General features: G+C 38.8%; 1 protein-coding gene and 1 pseudogene across 3 annotated transcripts in view; one reads left to right on the top strand and one right to left on the bottom strand.

Annotated features, from left to right (window-relative positions):
- Positions 1–22862, top strand: part of GPR176 (G protein-coupled receptor 176) — a 141782-nt gene that overhangs the window by 109580 nt on the left and 9340 nt on the right. The window lies entirely within an intron of this gene.
- LOC143656493 (ubiquitin-associated protein 2-like pseudogene) lies at positions 3226–5721 on the bottom strand (annotated as a pseudogene).

Below are 22862 nucleotides of genomic sequence, written 5' to 3'. Positions count from 1 at the left end.
TTGTAGACTCAGCGAAACCCTTTAAGCAGCTTCACCGTTGCTAAGTGGAGGCTAGTCTTGGATTCTCTTTATATTTTCTTATATATTGCAAAAGTGAGTCTGGTTAATATTTTGCTTATCAGAATCATTCATTGGGAACAAGTATTCTAAGGAGAAGCCATCCAAGGTCAGATTAGAGATATATATTTCATAAGGTGCTTTTCATTCAAAGTAATTAAAATTCACCATGAATTTTAATAAATGTACTAATAGCTTCCTTGTGTTCATTTGATTCCTGCTTAATTTGAACCTCCTATTTCATTTTAGGAAAACCTCTGGAATCAAATCAATTATAGCTAAAATAACATAATTTTCTCATCCTAATAGCAATCACCTTAAACAGATTTGGTAGGTATTAGATAGTTTAATCACAGGTTTCAGCGAATTGACACTTCATTAGTGAGAAGAGGCCCACAGTTTTAGACTGGGAGGAAGAGCAAATTGTGTTGAAAACTACCAGGCACAGGACTCTGCCTCCAAGCTGTTTTTTCCTCACTTTCTTGTTGATGGCCATAATTCTCTTGATGCCAGTGGTAAAAACAGACAAACAAAACACAAAAACCTGTTTACCACCTCAAGCTAGCGCTGACTCTCTGGATAGCTGGGCAATTTACTCACAAAACTAAAGAGAGAAAAATTAAAAAAAAAAAAGAGTGTAGAACAGATTTAGAGGTGCAGAGGAAAACATGGATTTAATTTGACCCTTCTATTTCCAGGGTCATTCCTCTCATCGTGATGCTGCAACTTTGGGTAGTAGTGGAGGGGTAGCCAGAGTATTATATCTTTTTTTTGGGGGGGGGGGTATTATATCTTAAAGGGTGTTATATGATGTCGAGGAGTTTGAATTTTTTTTTCCTTAATGCAGTACAGTGCCATTGGATATTTTAGTGGTTTGAAGCTGTGTGGACCCCTGCATAGTAGGTTGTTAAAGTTAATCCACTCCTGAGGGTGTGGACCCATAGTAAGTAGGATCTTTTGATGCGCAGTATCTTGAGTTAATGTGTGACCCACCTCATTCAGGGAGAGTCTTAATCCTCTTACTGGAGTCCTTTATAAGAGAATGAAATTCAGATGAAGAGAAAAGCCAAGGAAGCAAGAAGCTGAAAGCAAGGAAATCCAGAAGAGAAGGGAGAGACCAGCAGATGCCACCATGTGCCTTGCCTTGTGCCTTGCCATGTGACTGAGGAGTCCGCGACTGCTGGCAGCTGGTCTTTGGGAAGAAAGCAGCACCTGATGATGTCTGGGTGTGGGCATTTTTCTCAGCCTCAAAACTGTAAGCTTATAAGTTAATAAATTCCCATTGCTAAAGCCAGTGCATTTCATGGTATCTGTTTTGAGCAGCTTAATCAACTAGAACAGATACTTTTGGTGAAATGAATCAAGTTACTTTTGTACACCTTTGATATACAAACACCTTATGAACACTTGATGTTCTTTAAAATAGAGTTAGCCCATCAACCTCAACACTTTTTTGTCTCTTGGCAATTTTTTTCTTACCAATTCTTGCCCCAAATCAGTGTCGCAATGATATAACATATGAATCATACTGAAATGAAATGGAGCAATGACCTCAGATACTTAGGGACACTTTTATTTTCCTATGATGTCCTTAAGAAATTGGATAGTATTTTTTTCCATTTTGATTAAAATTTTTAATTGCTCATCTTGGGAGCCTAAATTCACAAGAGTGCTTAGAGGCTACCTATTGGAAAGATAGTGGGTAATGATTAATGTTTTTTTTTTATTAATTAAAAAAAGAATTAACAAAACAATTAGAAATCATTCCATTCTACATGTACAATCAGTAATTCTTAATAACATCACATAGTTGCATATTCATCATTTCTTAGTACATTTGCATCGATTTAGAAAAAGAAATAAAAAGACAACAGAATAAGAATTAAAACGATAATAGAAAGAAAAAAAAAACCCTATACCTCACATGCAGCTTCATTCAGTGTTTTAACATAATTGCATTACAATTAGGTAGTATTGTGCTGTCCATTTCTGAGTTTTTATATCCAGTCCCGTTGTACAGTCTGTATCCCTTCAGCTCCAATCACCCCTTCTCTTTTTTTTTTTTTTTTAATTAACGGAAAAAAAGAAATTAACCCAACATTTAGAAATCATACCATTCTGCATATGCAATCAGTAATTCTTAACATCATCACATAGATGCATGATCATCATTTCTTAGTACATTTGCATTGGTTTAGAAGAACTAGCAACATAACCGAAAAAGATATAGAATGTTACTATAGAGAAAAAAATGATTAATGTTTTTAAAGATTTTTATTTATTTACAAGTATCAAAGTACAATTGTAGTCACTGACTTATAACTTGTAACATATCCTTAGCCAGATAACATTAATTTTTTTTTTTCATAATGATATAGTCTCTTGGTTGTTTCAAGCTGTTTAGCTAATTGAATTTAAAGCAAGACTGGGCAGTCATCATTGCTTTAGGATTTTTCCTTTTTCTTAATGAAACAATGCCAAAACCATTTATTCCTTTTTCCATTTTCTTGATCCTTTGTGGTTTTTTTTAGAGAAGTTGTGGTTTTATAGAACGGTCATGCATAAGATACAGTATTCCCATACATCACCCCACCACCAAAGCTTTGCATGGCATGGAACGTTTGCATTTGTCATAACTGATGACAGCACTTTTTAATAACTGTACTATTGTTTTAAAACAGTAGTAACCAGCATTTATTGAGAGATTCTATGTTCTAGGCACTACGTGAAGTAAATCACATGGATTACTTCATTTAAAACACTCAATACACACAGACCTGTGAAATATGTCCTAGTTTTAAAAAAATCTTTTTAATCAGAGAAATTGGAGGTTCACAGAAAAATCAGGTAAAAAACACATTGTTCCCATATACCCCATTTTAGTTTGCTAAAACTGTGGAAATGCAATATACCAGAAATGGGCTGGCTTTTAACAATGGGAATTTATTCATTACAAGCTTATAGTTCTGAGGCTGTGAAAATGTCCAAAGTAAGGCATCATCAGGACAATGCCTTCTTCCTGAAGACAGGTTGCAGGTGATCATAGACTTCTCTGTGAGATGGCAAGGCACATGGCAGTGTATGCTGATCTCTCCCTTGTCTTCTGGGTTTCATTGCTTCCAACTTCTGGCTTCATTGGCTTCTTCTCTGTTTCTGTAGCTTTCTCTCTCAGCTTCTGCATCTTTCTCTCTGTCTGAATTTCATTTTCTTATAAAGGACTCCAGTAAGAGAGTTAAGGATCTGGGGGTGCTGCTGCTGATGGGAGGTCAGAATATGCATAAAGGGGACAGGTGGGTAGGCAGCAACTGTGGCCAGTTTAATGGGCCCTCCACTTCCTAGGGCTGAAGGTAAGTTTAATGAGGCAGAAGAAGTCCTGGAATGAAAACCTTGTTTCTCAAAGAACTAGGTTTCGGTGTACATAGAACCTGAGATATTTGGCACACCCATGTTACTGTAGGTGACTGATAGACCAGTGTTGTATCGATGAGCCCCATATCCACCCCACTGCTGGAAAGGGGTGAACGATGCATTCACACTGACATTCATACCATGCTGCCTGGAAGAGTTAGGAACCACAGGGAACACAGCAGCTCCACACTGGAGGGGGTAGGGAGGTCTGGGACCCCTAGTGTAGTCTGGCAGACTGGTAACTGTAGCCAGGAGACAGCGCCAGGTTCAGGAATGTCTGCTGGGTGGTGTGGTGAGTCTGCACCTGTTTCTGTTGGGGTGGGGCCAAGGTTGTGGCCGGGTCTGGGGAGGAGGCATCCCCCTGGCCAAATTCTGTAGGGTCGGTAGAATAAGGGTTGCTGGCCAGGCTACCATCCCTCCCAGTCAGCAGAGTGGCAGGTGTGGGAAATGTAGTCACCCAAAGGAAATCTTGTCTGAAGCATCTGTACATCATCAAAACCATACACTTGGGTGGGTAAGCATGTAACAGCCCCGGAGCCTAATACATGGATCAGGCAACGATGGTGAGACCCTCAGGAGGAAGGTTGGGAGGAGCTTTTCCTGAAGTCATAGCAACTGAGATTCGAGTTGAGGCTGTTATGGTGTTGCTGCCTAGGCTTAATCTCAGGCTACTGCTACTATTAAGACTGGAGGAGACACTGTCTACTGAGGGAGGTGAAGAGTCTGTGCTAGATGAGGTGGAGAAAGTACTAGAGGAAGAATGGAGATATGCCTCACTCTCAATGCTTGTGTGCAAGAGTAGATGTTGAAGTCTGCCTGGGAGATGTTGACAATGAAAGGTATTCTGCTGAGTAGATAAACATGTGGAGCTGAAGTGGATTTGCTTGGCAGAGGAGAAGAAGTGGGGTGGAGATGCAGCTGTGGATGTAGCCACTGCAGGTCTCCTGAAGGAACACCTCCATCATGGTGGAAATGGGGTAGAGGCCTGGCGCTCTGTAAAGGGGCTGTGTACTGTTGAATTATTTGGGTCTACAAATCATCCTTCTCACCATACTACACCAGTGATGGGGATTGTGTGGTTAAGTCCGTGTCCCAAGAGGAGGGGGTGGTGTTTCCAGATTGAGAATGCTGAGCTGCCAACTGAGCCAGGGTCTGAGCAATCTTGAATTACTCCATGAACTGGGGGCCTGTGGTGCTGCTGTCTTTAGCTTCACCAACATCACCAAATCCTTTCCCTAATGTGCTCACCATACTGTGATGAGAAAACTTGTTCCCAGAAGCAGGTTGTGATAGGACATTCTGCCTTGAGTTATTGAACACCAGAGGCTGGGCAAGAGAAGGAGCCGGAGATGGATCCAGATGAGATGAATCATTGGTGACCAGCGGTGATTGTCACATTCTCTCCAGGTCGAGGGACTGAAAATGCATTAAAGGCAGCAAAGATCTTGGTCTCAGAAAGATTTTCATTCCAAACTTCAGTTCCCCACTCCTCTGTTGTAGTCCTCCATGCACCAGGAGCAGTCCCAAATTTTGAGGGATAATTTTACCCCTTAATCCCAGTGAAATCAAGTCTCATTTCATCATCTGGGTCAAAGTGGCCAATGTTGTTCCACATATTGCTGCTACTGTTGCCATAGTTATCGTCAGTATTGGCTGGCTCCGCATAACCATCTGGGTTAAAAGTTCCCATTCCTTGAGTAGAGAACCTTCCTCCCTGCCTACCAGAACCACCTCTGCCTTAGCCACAGTCCCTTCTTCTTTCCAGAAAGAAGTGTGCCTCTTCCAGAAAGCCCTCTACTCTTGGTGCCATCTGATCCATTTTCTTATCCCTGAAACTCTCATCCACAGTGCCATCTCTCCCCTGTCTTGGTGGCTCACCATGTCACTGACTATAACCTCTGTCTTGGTCTCAATGTTCTTTGCCTTCCTTGTTGGATTCTGTCTGCACCATCTTCCTGTCCTGAAGCCTCCTTTCTTCCTCCTGCCCATCTCTCAGGAATGTGTGTCTGGGTTTCCTTCCAGCAGTACACTGATAGTTCTGTTGACATCTCCATTGCAATCATATAAAACAATCACACATTCATCCTGGTTCTTGCCGGTGATATCAATCAATTATTTTACCTTCTCCTCAAAGTCAGCATCATTATGGTCCAAAATCACCTGTGCAAGTCGAATTTGTTCCGCAGTGGCCTGGCTTTGGTTTTGAGGTTGCTCCCGGTTTCCCCAGGCTCAGTTAGTGCCCACTGACATTATCATTTAAGTATATACAAATAACAGTGTTTATAAGGTAGAATACCCCGCCGGGCTGTGGCGCTGCTGCTGACACCAACATCGCTGCACTCCCAACTTTAACTCAGTCTCCTCCACACTGACACCTCCGCCACTTCACCCTATCACGTGACGTGAATCCTTCCTTCCCACCCTCTCCCTCCTTTTCCTTCTGGCATTGGAGCTGTCCTCTTCCCACTTACCTTCCTTTCTCATTGTGGTTTTAATTTGTATTTCCCTAATAGCTAGTGATGTTGAACATCGTTTCATGTGTCTTTTAGCCATTTCTATATACTCTTAGGAGAAATGTCTATTTAAGTCTTTTGCCCATTTAAAAAAAATTGAGTTGTTTATCTTTTTATTGTTAAGTTGAAGGATTTCTTTATATATTCTGGATGTTAAACCTGTATCAGATATGTGATTTTCAAATATTTTCTCCCATCATGTAGGCTGTATTTTCACTTTTGTGACAAAATCCTTTGATGCACTAAAAGTTTTTAATTTTGAGGAGGTCCCATTTACGTTTTATCTTCTTTCATTGCTTGTGCTTTGGCTGTAAAGTCTAAGAAATCATTGCCTGAAACAAGATCCTGAAGATGCTTCCCTACATTTTCTTCTAGGAATTTTATAGTTCTGGTTCTTATATTTAGGTCTTTGATCTATTTTGAGTTAATTTTTTAATATGGTGTGAGATGGGGTCGTCTTTCAACCTTTTGCATGTGATACTTTTCCCAGCCCCATTTGTTGAAGAGCATATTCTTTCCAATTCAGCGGACTTTGCAGCCTTGTCAAAAATCAATTAGCCACTTTTCCGCCCGCACCTCCCACCCCCCAGCACTGTTCTGTGCTGGCTCAGAGCTCCTGCCTCCTGCCATGCCAGCACCACTGCCGCCTCCCTCTAGCCACCGTTGTGATCATCTACTGGGATCTCATCAGCCATGAGATGCTCTCCAACATTTACAAGATCCAGGAAATTGCACGTGGGCTGTGCCTGGAAGTGGAGGGAAAGATGATCAATAGGACAGGGTGGCATTGACGACACGCTCATTGGTAGAAATGTCTCCACCAAGGGCCCCGTGGGTGGAGGTACTGAAAGCACAGTTATCGCTGGTGCTGAGACCATCAGCTTATAGGAAACCAACTTCACAAAAGCAGGCTACAAGAAGCACAACAAAGATTACATGAAATCAATCAAAGGCAAACCTGCAGAACAGAGACCAGAAAGAGTAAAATCTTTTATGATGGGGCTGCAGAAAAAAATCAAGCATCCTTGCTAATTTGAAAAACTACCAGTTCTATGTTGGTGAAAATGTGAATCCAGATGGTATGGTGGCTCTCCTGGACTGCCGTGAGGATGGTGTGACCCCATATATGATTTTCTTTAAGGTGGTTTAGAAATGAAGAAATGTTAACAAACTTGGCAATTTCTTGGATCTATCACTTGTCATAACTGGCTGCTGCTTTTCATCCACACAGTATCAGAACTTAGACAAATGGACTGATGCCATCTCAAACTCATTTATTTTGACCTTGATTTATTTAGAACAGAGGCATTGTTTTTAAGAAAAACATGTGATGTAGGCTATCTAAAAATAAAAATGCATTTAAACTCATTTGAGAGAATGGCTCTTAGTTTAATATGTTTAAACTAAATTCACCCTGTAGTGTTCCTGGAGAAGCTAGAGCCTTTTCATAGGCAGCATAAGACTGTTTTCGTATAACGCCTACAATTAGCCTACTTCTGGGACTGGAATATAAAAACAAGAACCAAAATTCTTAATTCTGAGCTGAAGGGGAGAGACCATGTTCATAGCAGTGCCAACATTTGAAGTGGATTTTTATGTATTTCATTATCTACAAATGGAAGTAGTTAACTATGGAGGAATTTAACCAAAAGAATAAAAAGACTATAATACAGTTGGAAGCCAAGTATTTATTCTAAGTCAAGTAGAGAAATCTAGAAGTCCCTGGAATGAATAACAAACTCCCTGGCTCTGGGATAGTAACTATAGAACGGGGGTCAGGCAAATTGGCCTGTGTTACCACTTGTTTTTGTACAACTCATGAACTAAGATGGTTTTATATTTTTAAATGGTTGAAAAAATCAAAATACTTGTAATGCAAAAATTATATGAAATTTAAATAAAAAGAAAATCGATTGGCCATGGATGTAAGGGTCTATTTCTGAACTCTCAATTTAATTACATTGGTCAATATATCCATCCTTGTGACAGTACCATGCCGTTTTGGTCACTGTAGCTTTATAATGTACTTTAAAGTCAGGAAATGTGAGTCTTTCAATTTTGTTCTTCCTTTTCAAGATGTTTTTGGATATTTGTGGCCCCTTACCCTTCCAGATTTGATGATTGGCTTTTCTATTTCTATAAAGTGGGCTGTTGGAATTTTGATTGGGATTGCATTGAATCTATAAATCATTTTGGGTAGAATTGACATCTTAACTATAGTCTTCCAATCCATGAACATGGATTGCTCTTCCATATATTTAGGTCTTCTTTGATTTCTTTTAGCAATGTTTTGTACAGGTCCTTTACATCCTTAGCTAAATTTATTCTTAAATATTTTATTCTTTTTATTGTTATTTTAAATGGAATTTTTTCTTGATTTCCTCCTCAGATTGCTAATTACTATTATATAGCAACAGTACTGATTTTTGCCTATTAATCTTGTGTCCCACCCTGTTGCTGAATTTGTTTATTAGCACTAGTAGTTTTATTGTAGATTTTTCAGACTTTCTATGTATCTGTCTGAAAAATCTACAATAAAGCTACTATTATCATCTGCAAATAGGGAATGTTTTATTCTTCCTTTCCAATTTGGATGCCTTTTATTTCTTTTTCTTTCCTAACTGCTCTGGATAGAATTTCCAGTACAATGTTCAATAATAGTGATGACAATGAGCATACTTGTCTTGTTCCAGATCAAGTATGAGTATGATGGTAGCTGTGGGTTTTTCATATATGCCCTTTATCGTGCTGAAAATTTTCCTTCCTCTTCCTATTTTTCTAAGTGTTTTTATAAAGAAAGGATGCACTATTTTGTCAAATGCCTTTTCTGCACATCAATTGAGATGATTATGTGGTTTTTCCCTTTCCTTTTGTTAATGTGTCCTTCATGGTTTTTAATTCATTCTGGTGTCTATTAAGATGTCTCATGTTTATGTGCAAGATTGCTGCAGGGGATTTTGAGTGTTTAAAGTAGACTTGATGGATTCTAGGAGCAGGAATCCACCTGGAGAAGAGACATCCTTGATCTGCAGCCCCTCCTGAGTGCTTGCAGTCGAAGCTGGTCATCCAGGAAGGAGTAAGCCTTGCGGCATTTCCTGCCCTCTCTGCTGGGGAAGCAATCCTTTAGTGAAGTCACTGAATCCAGACAAGAGCAGGGAGGGAGAGACAAGTTGTGTGCCTCAAAAAGCCTGAAAAGAGACCTCTGAGTTGGTCACAACTTTCCAAAGGGCAAGTTCCCAGGCACCCATCTTGAACCCATAAGGCGAACTGCTATGATTCTGCTAGAGCGGCACCATCCAAGAGACCTCCATGGGACTAATCCTTGGTGAGTCTTCCTTGGTGTTCCATTCGGCACCATATGGGCTCAAGATGGGTGCCTGGGAACTTGCCCTTTGGAAAGTTGTGACCAACTCAGAGGTCTCTTTTCAGGCTTTTTGAGGCACACAACTTGTCTTTCCCTCCCTGCTCTTGTCTGGATTCAGTGCTGAATCTTGTCATCGGCATCTTGTCATAGGCCAGTCAGCCCTACTATGGCTCTTATTCCTGGCTGCTTCCCAAGTCCCTCTGGTGAATGGTCCTCTTCTCATCTCTCTTCACTTCACATTGCTCTGTGGCTCCTTTTCCTCTGACCCATTCTTTCCCTCTCTGTCAGCTCTTTCCTTGGTAACCTTGCACAGTGAATCATAACAATTACATCTAACACTTACATGGTACACATTTTGAACCAGAAACCATTCTCAGTGCTATATACAAATTTCTTGCATTGACTTAATGAATCCTCACATGCCCTTAGGAGGTAGGTATCGTTATTATGCCACTTTACAGATGATGAAATGGAAGCACAGAGAGTTTACTCCTGGTCACACAGCTAGTAAGTGGTAGAATGGGACTTTATTCTAGGGGTAGAATTTCAGTGTCATGCTCTTAATCATTAAAATAGCCTGCCTCTCCGTAGAATAAAAATGTCCCTACAAACTTAACCTTTGATCCTTCAACCCTATTGTCTTTTATTTGCTCAGAAAACTGCAACAAAATGCTACTGTGCACTTGGCTAGCCATTTTGAAGCAAGGAATACAGTCTACCACAACAGACAATCTCTACAACCTATGAAATCACAATTGAGTATTATAAACCAACCATATGAGAAAAACTATAAGGGACAGTTGGAACCAACAAATAGCAAGATGGACATTTTTGGAACTAGACACAATAAAATAATCTGAAAGAAACTATTAACATCCTTAAAATAATTTAAAAATTAAAAAGGAATAGAAGCCATTAGTGAAAAATGTTTGAACACTAGAAATAAAGATTAGGCAGTTTGAGTAGACCCAAACAAACTTTAAAAGAGCCCAAAAAAATAATAATAAAGTATTGTTTCTTAGCTCTAAATGAATTGAGAATTGCTAAAATGAAGTTACATTTGAGAAAAATCATCCAGTTTGCTTAAGAAGATAAGATGATGGAAAGCATGAATGAGCATTTAAGATACAACTAATAGAATGAGATGTTAAGTGTAATAAGAGTTTCAAAAGAAAAGAAGAAGAAGATGGTAATGTAAAATTCAAAGAAATAATAGATGAAAATTCTCTAGAAATTAGGAAAACATAAATTCTGCAATTGAGAAATTACACAATATTCCAAACAGGAAAAATGAACTAATGTAGGCCTAGAAACACGGTAGTGAAATTGCAGACATTTTGGTGAGCATATGGGGAAACCAACTCTCTGAAATGTTATTTGTGGACGGTCATTTACCAATATGAACCAAAAACATGCAAGTAGTTTGATGCAGAGATTCTATTTCAGGAATTTATTCTCAGCAAACAATCACTTCAATTTTAAAAAGCTTAAATATACAGGATGTTGATCTCAGAACTGTATAATAATGAAATATTGGGAATTTCCTTAAAAATTTATCAATATGCCATAGATGAAATACAAAAAACACTTCCATTCAACTGTTAAGATGATCTAAGTCTAATATTATTGTCATGGAAAGTGATTGATATGGTGAAACGAACAAGTTACAAAGCAAAATGCATAGTATGGTCGCATGGGTCTGAACAAAAGTCGGTTTAGGAAAAGAAGTTGGAAGGATGGATACTTAAATTTATACACAGCTATCACTGGGTAGATAATTTTTTCCTTCTTCTTTATCCTTTTATGTATTGTCTGAATTTTAAAAATTAGGTATGTGTTACTTTAATAATCATGCAAAACAATAATGTGTTTTGCTTGGGGAATAAGGAAAAACAAACCTGAAACCAAGTGGTACCCTGAAGTTCTCCAACTGTAAGGATTTAAAGCAGTCTAGATGGCCAAAGGGCATACTGTTGTACGTGGTAACCAAAACTGTAGCCTGGAAAGCAAGTCCTTTGGGTTGCATTCCCTTTTGTTTCACTCACCTTTTTCCTTCGCTTTGCAGCTCTGAGTAAGCAACTATATTTTTCAGTTTTCCCCCTCTCTTTGTTAAATCACATATATAGTCCCAAATGGACTTTATTTTTGCTGTGTGAATGACCTAATTTTTTTAAAGCTTTGGAAATAAATGGATTTTTCTTTCTGGGTTGGCCAAGGACCAACTGGGAGACATGTGAAGCATCAGTGAGCATTGATAATAAAAAATGATCAAAGGAGGTGAACCATTGTTGTGTTTCTCCTCTGGTAGAAAAGCTATTTCTGTAGTGGTAGCTCACCCTGTCTGCAGGCAGTGCTGGGAAGCTGAGCAGCAGATGTCCACTGATTCTTCTCCAGAGAAGGATTTGCTTTGGACTCCATGGAGACTATAATTAGAGCTCACTATGACTTGGGTGTTTCTGGCTTTGTTATTGGGGCAAGAGGTAGGGTAAAGGGGCTATCTTTATATTGGGAAAAAACCAGCAACAGTGAGTACAGTGCTCCTAAGTTGCTCAGTATGATGAAAGCAGACAGTGAGTGGCTGTAGGGCTGCACCCTAGTCAATAATGAGAATTACCCACTGAGCACTTAGGAATAAAGATTTGTAGGACCCCAGGATTCTGATTCAGTAGGGCTGAAGCCAGGGGATCCGTAGTTAAAAGTTTCCCAGGAGATCCAATGTTCAGCCGGGTTTAGGAACCACAGCACTGTGGCATGGTGTAGTAGTAGGAGTTGTCTACCCCACATCATAAAACATTTATATTTTTCAATGACCTGTTCCTCCTTTTTTCCTTACCTTCTCCTGTCCTCTCATTTTAAAAAATTATCACTCATGTCCCCTTCTTGTTTCTTGCCTATGTGAAATCCTACATATATTAACTGGGACTACTAAGTGAGGTGACTGACATGTGGTCTGGGACCTGGATTCTAACCTAAGTGGTGCTGCTGTGGAATTTGTGCATGTGTGTGTATGGGAATGTGGGAGGTGGGGAACATGGGTGGAAATCACCAGATGTCCTATAATATACATGGTTGGAAACTTTTGGGCAAATTTGGCCTTCACCCTCTTCCCATATTGAGGCTAGACTCTACCTCATTACAGTTCAGAATCTAACTCTAAAAATCCAATGCCAAGAGAAAGAGGGAAAACTCAACTTCCCCAAGTGGAGAATTCTTGATATTCTCACAAGCAGTGGGGACAACCAAAGCAATAGGTGGAGCCCCCAACCTTGGGGTTTGTTCATATGAAATTCAACCCCACAAAGATTAGGCTAAGCCTACTTAAAATTAGCCCTAAGAGTCACCCCCAAGAGGACCTCTTTTGTTGCTCAGATGTGGCCTTTCTCTCAGCCAACACGACAAACTCACTGCCCTCCCCCTCTCTATGTGAGACATGACTCCCGGGAGTGTAAACCTTCCTGGCAATGTGGGACAGAAATCCTAGAATGACCCAGGACCCAGCATCAAGGGATTGAGAAAACTTTCTCAACCAAAAGGGAGAAGAGTGAAATGAGACAAAATAAAGTGTCAATACTGAGAGATTCCAAACAGAGTCGAGAGGTTATTAGTTAAGGTTTAACCTTTTTAGTTAAGGTGTAATGTAGAGGATGAGGGGGCTGCATGAAAATATAGAGCTGTGTTCCAGTAGCCATGTTTCTTTAAAATGATTGTATAATAATATAGCTTTCTCAATATGACTGTGTGATTGTGAAAACCTTGTGTCTATGCTCCTTTTATCTACCCTATCGACAGATGAGTAGAACATATGGATTAAAAATAAATAATAGGGGGAACAAATGTTAAAATAAATTTAGTAGATTGAAATGCTAGTGATCAATGAAAGGGATCACTAGGGGTAAGGGTTATGGTACGTATGAATTTTTTTCTGTTTTCTTTTTATTTCTTTTTCTGAATTGATGCAAATGTTCTAAGAAATGATCATGATGAACATACAACTATGTAATGATATTGTGAGTTATTGATTATATATCAAGAATGGAATGATCATATGGTAAGAATATTTCCATTTGTATGTTGTTATGTTTAATAAATAAATAAAGAAAAACAAACAAGCAAAAAGATATATTGGCTCAGAATTTTCCAAAAATAATAAAAGCATCAAATCATAGATCCAAGATCAGAGTACTCTAACCAGGGTAAATACACACACACACACACACACACACACACACACACACACATACACCTAGACACCTCATATTTAAACAAATGAAAACAAAGAAAATGTTGAAGAAAATTAATGAAAAAAGACACATTATATGTAAGCAACAAAGATAAGAATTACTGCAGATTTCTGTCAGAAGCTATGCAATACAGGAGGCAATGGAATGACATCTTTCAAGTCCCCCAAAAAGCCCCTTCAACTCAGAATATTATCTCTAGCAAAAATATCTTTCAAAAATAAAGGAATTAATTATTAGCAGACCCACACTACAAGAAATATTAATGGAAGTTCTTCAGGCCTGGAAGATACCAGGCAGAAAGTTGGATCTGTACAAAGAAATGAAGAAATGGTTAGAATGAAGATAAACACAAAAAACTTATTTTCTTTTTCTTTCTTTCTTTCTTTTTTTTAATATGGGCAGTGTTCTAGTTTGCTAGTTGCCAGAATGCAATATACCAGAAACGGAATGGCTTTTAAAAAGGGGAATTTGATAAGTTGCTAGTTTACAGTTCTAAGGCCAAGAAAATGTCCCAGTTACAACAAGTCTATAGAAATGTCCAATCAAAGGCATTCAAAGAAAGATACCTTGGTTCAAGAAGGCCAGTAAAGCTCAGGGTTTCTCTCTCAAGTGAGAAGGCACATGGCGAACACAGTCAAAGTTTCTCTCTCATCTGGAAAGGCACATGGCGAACATGGCATCATCTGCTAGCTTCTTCTCCTGGCTTCCTGTTTCATGAAGCTCCCCAGGAGACATTTTCCTTCTTCATCTCCAAGGGTCACTGGCTGGTGGACTCTGCTTCTCATGACTATGTCATCTGCTCTGCTCTCTCTGAATCTCTCATTCTCCAAAATGTTTTCTGTTTTATAGGATTCCAGACATTTATCAAGACCCTGCAAATGGGTGGAGACATGTTGTCACCTAATCTAGCTTAACAACCACTCTTGATTAAATCACATCTCTAGGGAGATGATCTTATTACAGTCTCAAACATACAGTATTGAATAGGGATTATTCTGCCTTTATGAAATGGGATTTAGATTAAAACGTGGCTTTTCTAGGGGACATACATCTTTTCAAACCAGCACAGGCAGGCACTGGGAATTGAACCCAGGTCTCTGGCATGGCCGGCAAGAACTCTGCCACTGAGACACCATTGCCCGCCCTATTTTCTTATTTTGTAATTGCTCTAAAAGTTAATTGACTGTAAGAAGCAAAAACTGTAGGGACATATTTGCAGTTTATAGTTAATATAAAAGTAAAATGTATGACAATAAAAGTTCACAGGTTGAGAGAGAGGAATTAAGAGTATATTGTCATAAAAGATTCTTACACTACATGCAAAGCAGTGTGATAGCATTTGAAATTAGACTGCAAGTAATCCAAGATGTATATAATAATCATAGGGCAACGACTAAAATAACTTTAAAAGAAGTACAAATAATAAGCCAAAGTGGAGATGAAAGGGTATCATAAAAATACTCAGTCAATCTAAAACAGGAAATAAAGTCGATAAAAAGGAACAAAGAACAGGAAGCAAGTAGCAAGATGGTAGATTTTATCCAACCATAGCAATAATAACATTACTCTAAATGTTCTGAATAAACCAATGAAAAATTGTCAGATTGATTAAGAAAGTAAAAACTTACTATATTCTATTTACAAGAAAGCCACTTTAAATATAAAGCTATAAATCAATTAAAATAATTCCTATTGTTACCTGGCAAATTAATTTAAAAAATTTCCTAATATCCCCTTCACATAATTCTTGTAACCCAAGGGACTATGTTCTTGGCTATCTTTTTGGCTTCAAACTGAAACAGAGAAGAAATGAAAAATTTCTTCATTTCCCAGACCATTCATCTCCCCTTCCTCCACCTCGCCCCCCAAAAGTTCTTCTCACAAAATTGTTGTCTGGTGAACCTAACTAGGGATGTAAAGAACTTGTACACGGAAAACTACACAACGTTGCTAAAATGAAACAAAGGAGATCTTTCATTCCCTGCTCATGGATAGAAAGGCTAAATATAGTTAAGATGTCAATTCTCCCCAAATTGATTGACAGATTCAATACAGTAACAATAAAAATTCCAACATCCTACTTTGAAGATTTGGAAAAGCTAACTACCAAATTCATCTGGAAGGGAAAGAGACCCTGAAAAGCTAAAAGCATCCTAAAAAAGAAGAACAAAGTGGGAGGATTAACACTCCCTGACTTTAGACCCTATTATAAAGCCACAGTATTCAAAACAGCATGATACTGGCACAAAGATAGAAGCATTGATCAATAGAATCAAATTAACATTGCAGAAATAGACCACTAAATCTATGGTCAACTTGTTTTTACAAGGCCCCCAAATCCTGTGAACTGGGATAAAGTAGTCTTTTCAATACTTGGGCATGGAAGAACTGAATATCAATAGCAAAAGAATGAAAGAGGTCCTATCTTACACCCTATGCAAAAATTAACTCAAAGTTAAAAAATTAACACCTAAATATAAGGACTAGCACAATAAAGCTTCTGGAAGAAAATGTAGACCTAGTAATAGGAGGTAGCTTCCTAAATTTTACACCCAAAGCACAAGCAACAAAAGAAAAAATAGATAAATGGGAACTCCTCAAAATCAAATGCTTCTGCACTTCAAAAGACTTTGTTAAAAAGGTGAAGGGGCAGCCAACTCAGTGGGAGAAAATATTTGGAAATCACATATCAGACAAAGGGTTGATTTTCTGTATATACAAAGAAATCACACAAGTCAACAGCAAAAGAACAAACAATCCAGTTATAAAATGGGCTAAAGATTTGAGTAGGCATTTTCTGAAGAGCAAATACAGATGGCTCAAAAGCACATGAAGAGATGCTCATTTTCAATGGCTTTAAGGGAAATGCAGATCAAGATTACAATAAGATACCACCTCACACCTATAAGAATGGCTGCTATTAAACAAACAGGAAAGTGTAAATGTTGGAGAAGATGTGGAGAAACTGGGACATTTATGCAATGCTGATGGGAATGTATAATGGTGCAGCCACTATGGAAGACTGGCAGTTCCTTAGGAAACTAAATATTGAGTTGCTCTATGACCAAGCAATAAAGTATATATATACCAAGTATATATACTACTTGGTATATACCCAGAAGAGCTGAAAGCAATGACACAAACAGATATTTGCACACCGATGTTCATAGCAGCATTATTCATAATTGCCAAAAGATGGAAACAAACCAAATGCCCATCAACAGACAAGTGGATCAATGAAATATGGTATACATATGATGGAATATTATGCAGCAGTAAGACAAAATGATGTCCTGAAGCACATGATAAGATAGATGAGCCTTGAGGATATAACGCCGAGTGATATTAGCCAGGCACAAAAGGATAGATACTGTAAGATTCCACTTTTATGACCAGCATAAAGGTATAATCAGAGGCTTATAATACAGAATATGGGGGACTTACAGATACGTCAAAGCTAGAAATGGGTGAACTGTTAGCTAATGAGGTTGAACTCCAATGTAAGGGAATAGATAGGAGTGAAGGTGATTCTCTAATGGGTCTATAAGTAATATTATCATATTGAAGATGAACAAGATTGAAAGGGTTGTATAGACTTATGTGTCCCACTGATTTACACTAGAAATTTGAATGAGTTCTCACAAGAATTACTTCAAAGATATAATTCTTGTGAAAAAGAGTTTTTAAGTCCAAGGTACAGGGGAAAACTGCTCTTGCATGCTATCAGCTATGTCCAAAAGGAAACCATCAGCAGTACCACAGCAACAGCAGAGGTAAATAAGGGGTGAGGGACAAAAGTTAAGAGGAGGTTTAGATTTCCTATTTGGCGAGGGTGTGTTTATTGGTTTTCTTTCTCTTGGGAACAATGAAATTATCTAAAATTGATAATGTTGATGGACTGTGGACTTTGGGCCCTCTACTTGATGCCTGATGAATGCAGGTGGCTGAAGGATGCACTGATAAAGTAGAATGGCAAATGATGGTGCATACTCATGAATGAAGGTTGTGCTGCTACAATAAGGAACAAAGTCATCAGGCATGCAATGATGTGAATGAACTTGTGGGACATTTGGTGAGACAAAATAAACCAGAAACAAAAGAACAAGAATGGTATGGTCACCTTTAGAAAATGCTTATAAGAAAACAGGGGCCTAGACTGTAAGCTTTTAGACCAGACACATTAAGTCTGGAGTGGTGATTGTTGTTTTTGGATTTTGAGAGGCTGTTTTATATATATATATAATGTGATATTTAGAGATAAGAGCAAAGCTGAACAGGTTGGGGTTGAAGTAATTCAGAACAGAGGGGTGAGGAAGACAGTGTCTATATTTTGGAACCACACATACTCTTTGAGACCAATAGAAGAAAGGTTTACTTGGTCTGGAACTGAAATTTTCTGTAGTGCATAATCTAATTCAATTTATCTATATAGCTCATTTGAACGATTGAAACACAGGGAGCACAGAATAAGAAAGAGGTCCTTTAATCCTGTATAGATTATTGTAATGCCTGGAAACATCCTAGAGTATATTAAGCAGACAATAAAAAAGTATTAGCAAAGTCCCCTGAGGGAAGGGAGAAAGAATATGAAACTATTAAACCTTACCATCAGGGAATCCATGATACTGTGTCAAACTTTAGGGGTACCCAAATCAATAAGCCATGCCCTCGATCATGAGGCTTACTCTTGTGAAGCTTATGAAGGGAGTGGAGAAGCTTAGACTTCTTAAAGGCATGCCTAAGAGTTACTTCTAGAGGACCTCTGTTGTTGCTCAGATGTGGCCTCAGTCTCTTTAAACCCAACTCTACAAGTGAAATCATTGCCCTCCCCACTACATGGGACATGACATCCAGGGGTGAAAGTCTCCCTGGGATGTGGGAGATGACTCCCGGGGGTAAATCCAGACATGGCACTGTGGGATCAACAATTACATCCTGACCAAAAGGGGGAAAAGAAGTATAATTAATAAAGTGTCAGTGGCAGAGAGAGTTCAAATAGAGTCGAGAGGCTTCTCTGGAGGTTGCTCTTATGCAAGCTTCAGGTAGACCTTGCTACCTATCATAACCCACCAACCCCTAACCAGGACCATTCCAGCCAATCCTTAAGAACACCTAGGGCAATGTATAAGATTCCACAAGGATTCCAGGCACTAGAGTAACTTTCCAGCAACCTACAACCTCCAGATGGGTCCCTGGTCCAGATAAGTCCTGAAACCTAGCCCAGCCTCTCCAGAACATCAGATAGTTCCATCTCTGAACCCCATATTAGTGACAGACCCTTCCAACATGAAAAATTTAGAATTGCCATAGTCCAAACACCCCTAAAGAGAGGGATGGAAAGATCAAAGGTGATGATAGAGTTATACAGAGAAGATAGGATTTAACAAGTGAATATGAATGCTGAATGATTAAATTGGTATCTCTTTTAGTCTCCAGTATTTTAGAGCAGCTAGAAGTAAAAACCTAAAACTGTGAAACTGTAACCCATGTCAAAGTCTGAAATATGTTCTACAACTAGTTGTGATGCTGTGCTTTGAAATTTATAGCTTTTTTGTTTATCTGCTATTTTTCACAAAAAAAGGAAAATAAGTTGATTGTGATGATAAAAAAATATTTAAGTCCTCTAGCCTCCTATATTCTGGAGCAGCTAGAAGGAAAAATATGAGAGGATTGTATCGTAGCCCATGACAAACACTGAGATCTGTCCTGTAACTACTTGTTGAAGAGTGCTTTGAAAACTGTTGCTTTTTTATTTCTTTGCTTTGTATATATGTTATACTACACAATAAAAAAAGTTAAAAAAAATTTGTTGTTGTTTCTATATGGGATTAGTATTTCTCAATTTGCTTAAACTTTTCTTTGGGATCACAGGTGTTTGCTGAGTATAAATGTTCTTTTGTAGTCTTTCCCATCTTTTTTTGATTCTGCTTCTCTTTGACCTCTCGGCACAGTCTGTCTTCTTAGGCTTTTCCTTGTAATTTAACAAATTACTCCAGTTTACATTTGCCTTTTCAAATTTTGATTTTTAGAATGTTCTTGGTGGTTTGTTATATTTCTGTAAAAGTATCATCAGTGATCCTTTTGCCATTGTAAATCTCTGGGGAAGCTGGTAGTTTTTAAATGGAAAAGTTTCTCGTTTCTTAGGAAGATTTTCAAAGGCACACAATTTTTCCAGGTTGTTTTTTGGAATATCTTTCTCATTTTGGTTGTTAGTCTCTTTAACACACCAGGATTGCCTCATTCAAAGATGCAAATTCTATAAACCAGTTTAATAGGTGAGTCACAGCGAAAATTTTGCTGAGACAAAATTAGTTGGAAAAAAATTTTACTGTGTAACTCCTTGTGATCTGTGAAGCACTATTCGTGAATTGTAGGTAATGTACATGTCTCTGTCTTCAACTTGATAGATACCTTGTCTATCAAGTGTACTGTGTAAAGAGAAATCTTTATTTGTATTTTGGCCACACATAAAAGAATACAATGTGTGTGTGTAGACAAGTATATGTAAATATATATGCACACATGCACGTTTATAAGCACACACAATATACATGTCTATACATACACACATTGTATTCTTTTATGTGTGGCCAATCAGATATTGGGCATGGGTTATTCTCTCCTGATATTTTGTCCCAGTGATGGTTCTTCAAGCCAAATGAGTTGGTTTTAATGAGAAGAGAAATCAGTGGTTTAGAAACAGGAAGAGCATGGTCTTTAGCTTCAGGGTCATAATAGCAAAAGAGATTAAGCTTCAAATGCTTCCCAGAGCCTCATGAATCAATGAAGATAAAATGTGATTATAGCAGTCTTACTTTTTAAAATGCTAACTCACTGAAAAAAGTTTCCTACAAGTGTAGACATTCAAACAAAATGTTCATTATATTCCAATATCCTTCCAAAGATGACTTCTCTGGTATCCTGTCCTATAGCCAGAATATTCTGACTTCAAATTATTACTGTTATAATGTATTTGAGCAGCACATACGTGGCTAAAATTTGATTTAAAAAAAAAAAAACCCAAACAATTAAAAGCATGTCTGACACAATAAGGAGGTGGGGGACAGGACAGGAGAGTAATGACGGAAATTAATTTCAGTTCTGTTCTGAGAGAAACTGCTGTGTGGACAACAGACCACTGGCCTACAAAGGAGAGCTGGACCTGCCTTTGTCATGAATTATCCTGTTTTGTTCTGAGTCTCAATATATTTTATGCAGCATAACCTATCCAACTATGAAGATTAATAGTGATGTGAGGAAAAAAAAAAAGAAAAGTCTTGCTTTATAACAAGGAAGGATTATAATTAATGGCAAACCACTCCCCTGGACTGGAGACACCCCCAATTTTGACAACTGAAAATGCTGCCATGTACATTCTTTCCGTGGCAGATCCCCTCAAGTTGACCACTTCATGATTAGATGCTTATGAGATTTAAAATCTGGTATGTTAACCTAAGTGAGGAAAGATGAGACTCTGATCTGTGTTTCAGCAAAAGAAGGCCAGGGAAAAATCCCTGAATTGGTGGCGCTTCAAATAAATCATTACTGTCAGCCTATCACCTTGGTAACAAGAAAGTCGGAGAAGGCGGGAGGTGGTGATGTTTATCAGCATAAACGACTCTTACAGGAATAAATATGCATACATAAGCACAGAGCAGCTTTAATCTCTCCAAGTCGGCCTCGGAATGTGAAGAATGTTTGGTAGAGAATTTCCTGGAAGCCACAGGCCTATATTCCTCACAAGGGGATGGGCTTATCTACCTTGTCTGACAGATATTCGGTGGCCCTAGAATGTCGTGTTTGAAGATAGACTCTTCACAGTGTGTTGTGTCGGCCTCTGAGATGCAACTTAAAACCTTGGCCACAGCCCTGACTTCTGGGCTCCCTTCCCTGGCACAGTTGCTCTTCTTTCTGCTCCCTCGGCTCTAAGGCCTTCTCTGAGCATGTGTGCGGGGAGTAGCAGTGTCCCCAGGTTATGAATGGATTACTGAATAGACCTGGCTCCCAGGTAAAAGCTCGATCAAGAGAGCAGGACGCCCTACATACCTGAAGACCTGGGCCCTTAGACTCTGCAGGTGGCGGCCCCAGATTCTGGGTCTAAAAGTTGTGCTTCTAAGATTTTGGTCGGGAGCTGACTGTATCTGTAGTGCTTGTTACAAATGCAGGTTCCCAGTGCCCTTACTCTTCACTCCGGTTCAGTATGTCTTCGATAGTAATTCTGATGAATAGTGACGTTTGGGAACTACTAACTTAGAATATCTTCTCATGTCATACATGCCACAAAAGGGCTCTTCTTACCGCAGGGACTTTCAATTACTGTTGGTCCCTTTATTTTACAAACTTATTTATTCAACAGATATTTATCAGATGCCCACTGTATGCTAGATACTGACCTCATACTGACGTAAGCAGAGGGGTTGTAACAGTGAACGATATTGACACAGTTTTTGTCCTCATAAAATAGAAGTGAAGTGATTAAAGGAAGTAAAGAAATTAATAATTGTGATAAAAGCTATGAAGAGACAACAGATTACTATCATAGAAAATACGGGTGGGAACAATAAGTACTTTATTTTATTATTTATTTATTATTTTTTTTTTGAGCAATAAATATTTAAAATAAAATGATACTTAGAGAAGGTCTCTTTGAGGAGACAGCATTTAAAAGCTAAGACCTGGATTAAAAGGAACCATACCAATGAAAAACATGGGCGGTAGTATAAAAAGTTTGTGCAAAAGCTCTGGGGCAAGAATCATATTGCTGTGCTTCAAGAATAGGAAGCAGGTCCCACAAGCTGGGGAAAGAAAGGGGTGAGATCTGGCAGACCAGTGCTGGCTCATTCACGCCCTTGAGAGCCCTGGTAAGGGTAAGGCCCCCTGGTGGGTTCAGAGGGAGTACAGAACCACTAGTTGGATGTAGGAGTCTCGAGTTGAGAGGAGAGAGCTAGTTTGGGTGGTGAATGTGAGAGTGATCCATGGAGAGGCTGGAGAGAGAAAAGAGAGCAGAGCCTGGTAAAGGAGAACGGGCAGTCCAATGGGGGGGGGGAGGGCAGGATAAGAGAGGAAGGTCAGGAGTCTACTGGAAGCCAGGAGAGGAGAGAGCCCTAAGGGGAAATGGCTAATGGTGTCGTTGTTGCTGAAAGGTCTAGAACAGCACCGACCAGTACTGTAGTCACAAGCTGCATGTGACTACTGAGCACTTGAAATGTGACTAGTCCAAGTTGAGATGTGCTGTGAGTGTAAAATAAAATGCAGTTTTTGAAGACGTAGTACAAAAAA

The sequence above is a fragment of the Tamandua tetradactyla genome, chromosome 14 (genome assembly GCF_023851605.1).
Source record: "Tamandua tetradactyla isolate mTamTet1 chromosome 14, mTamTet1.pri, whole genome shotgun sequence".
In the NCBI taxonomy this organism is placed as follows: domain Eukaryota; kingdom Metazoa; phylum Chordata; class Mammalia; order Pilosa; family Myrmecophagidae; genus Tamandua; species Tamandua tetradactyla.
This window is presented reverse-complemented; position numbering and strand designations above follow the sequence as displayed.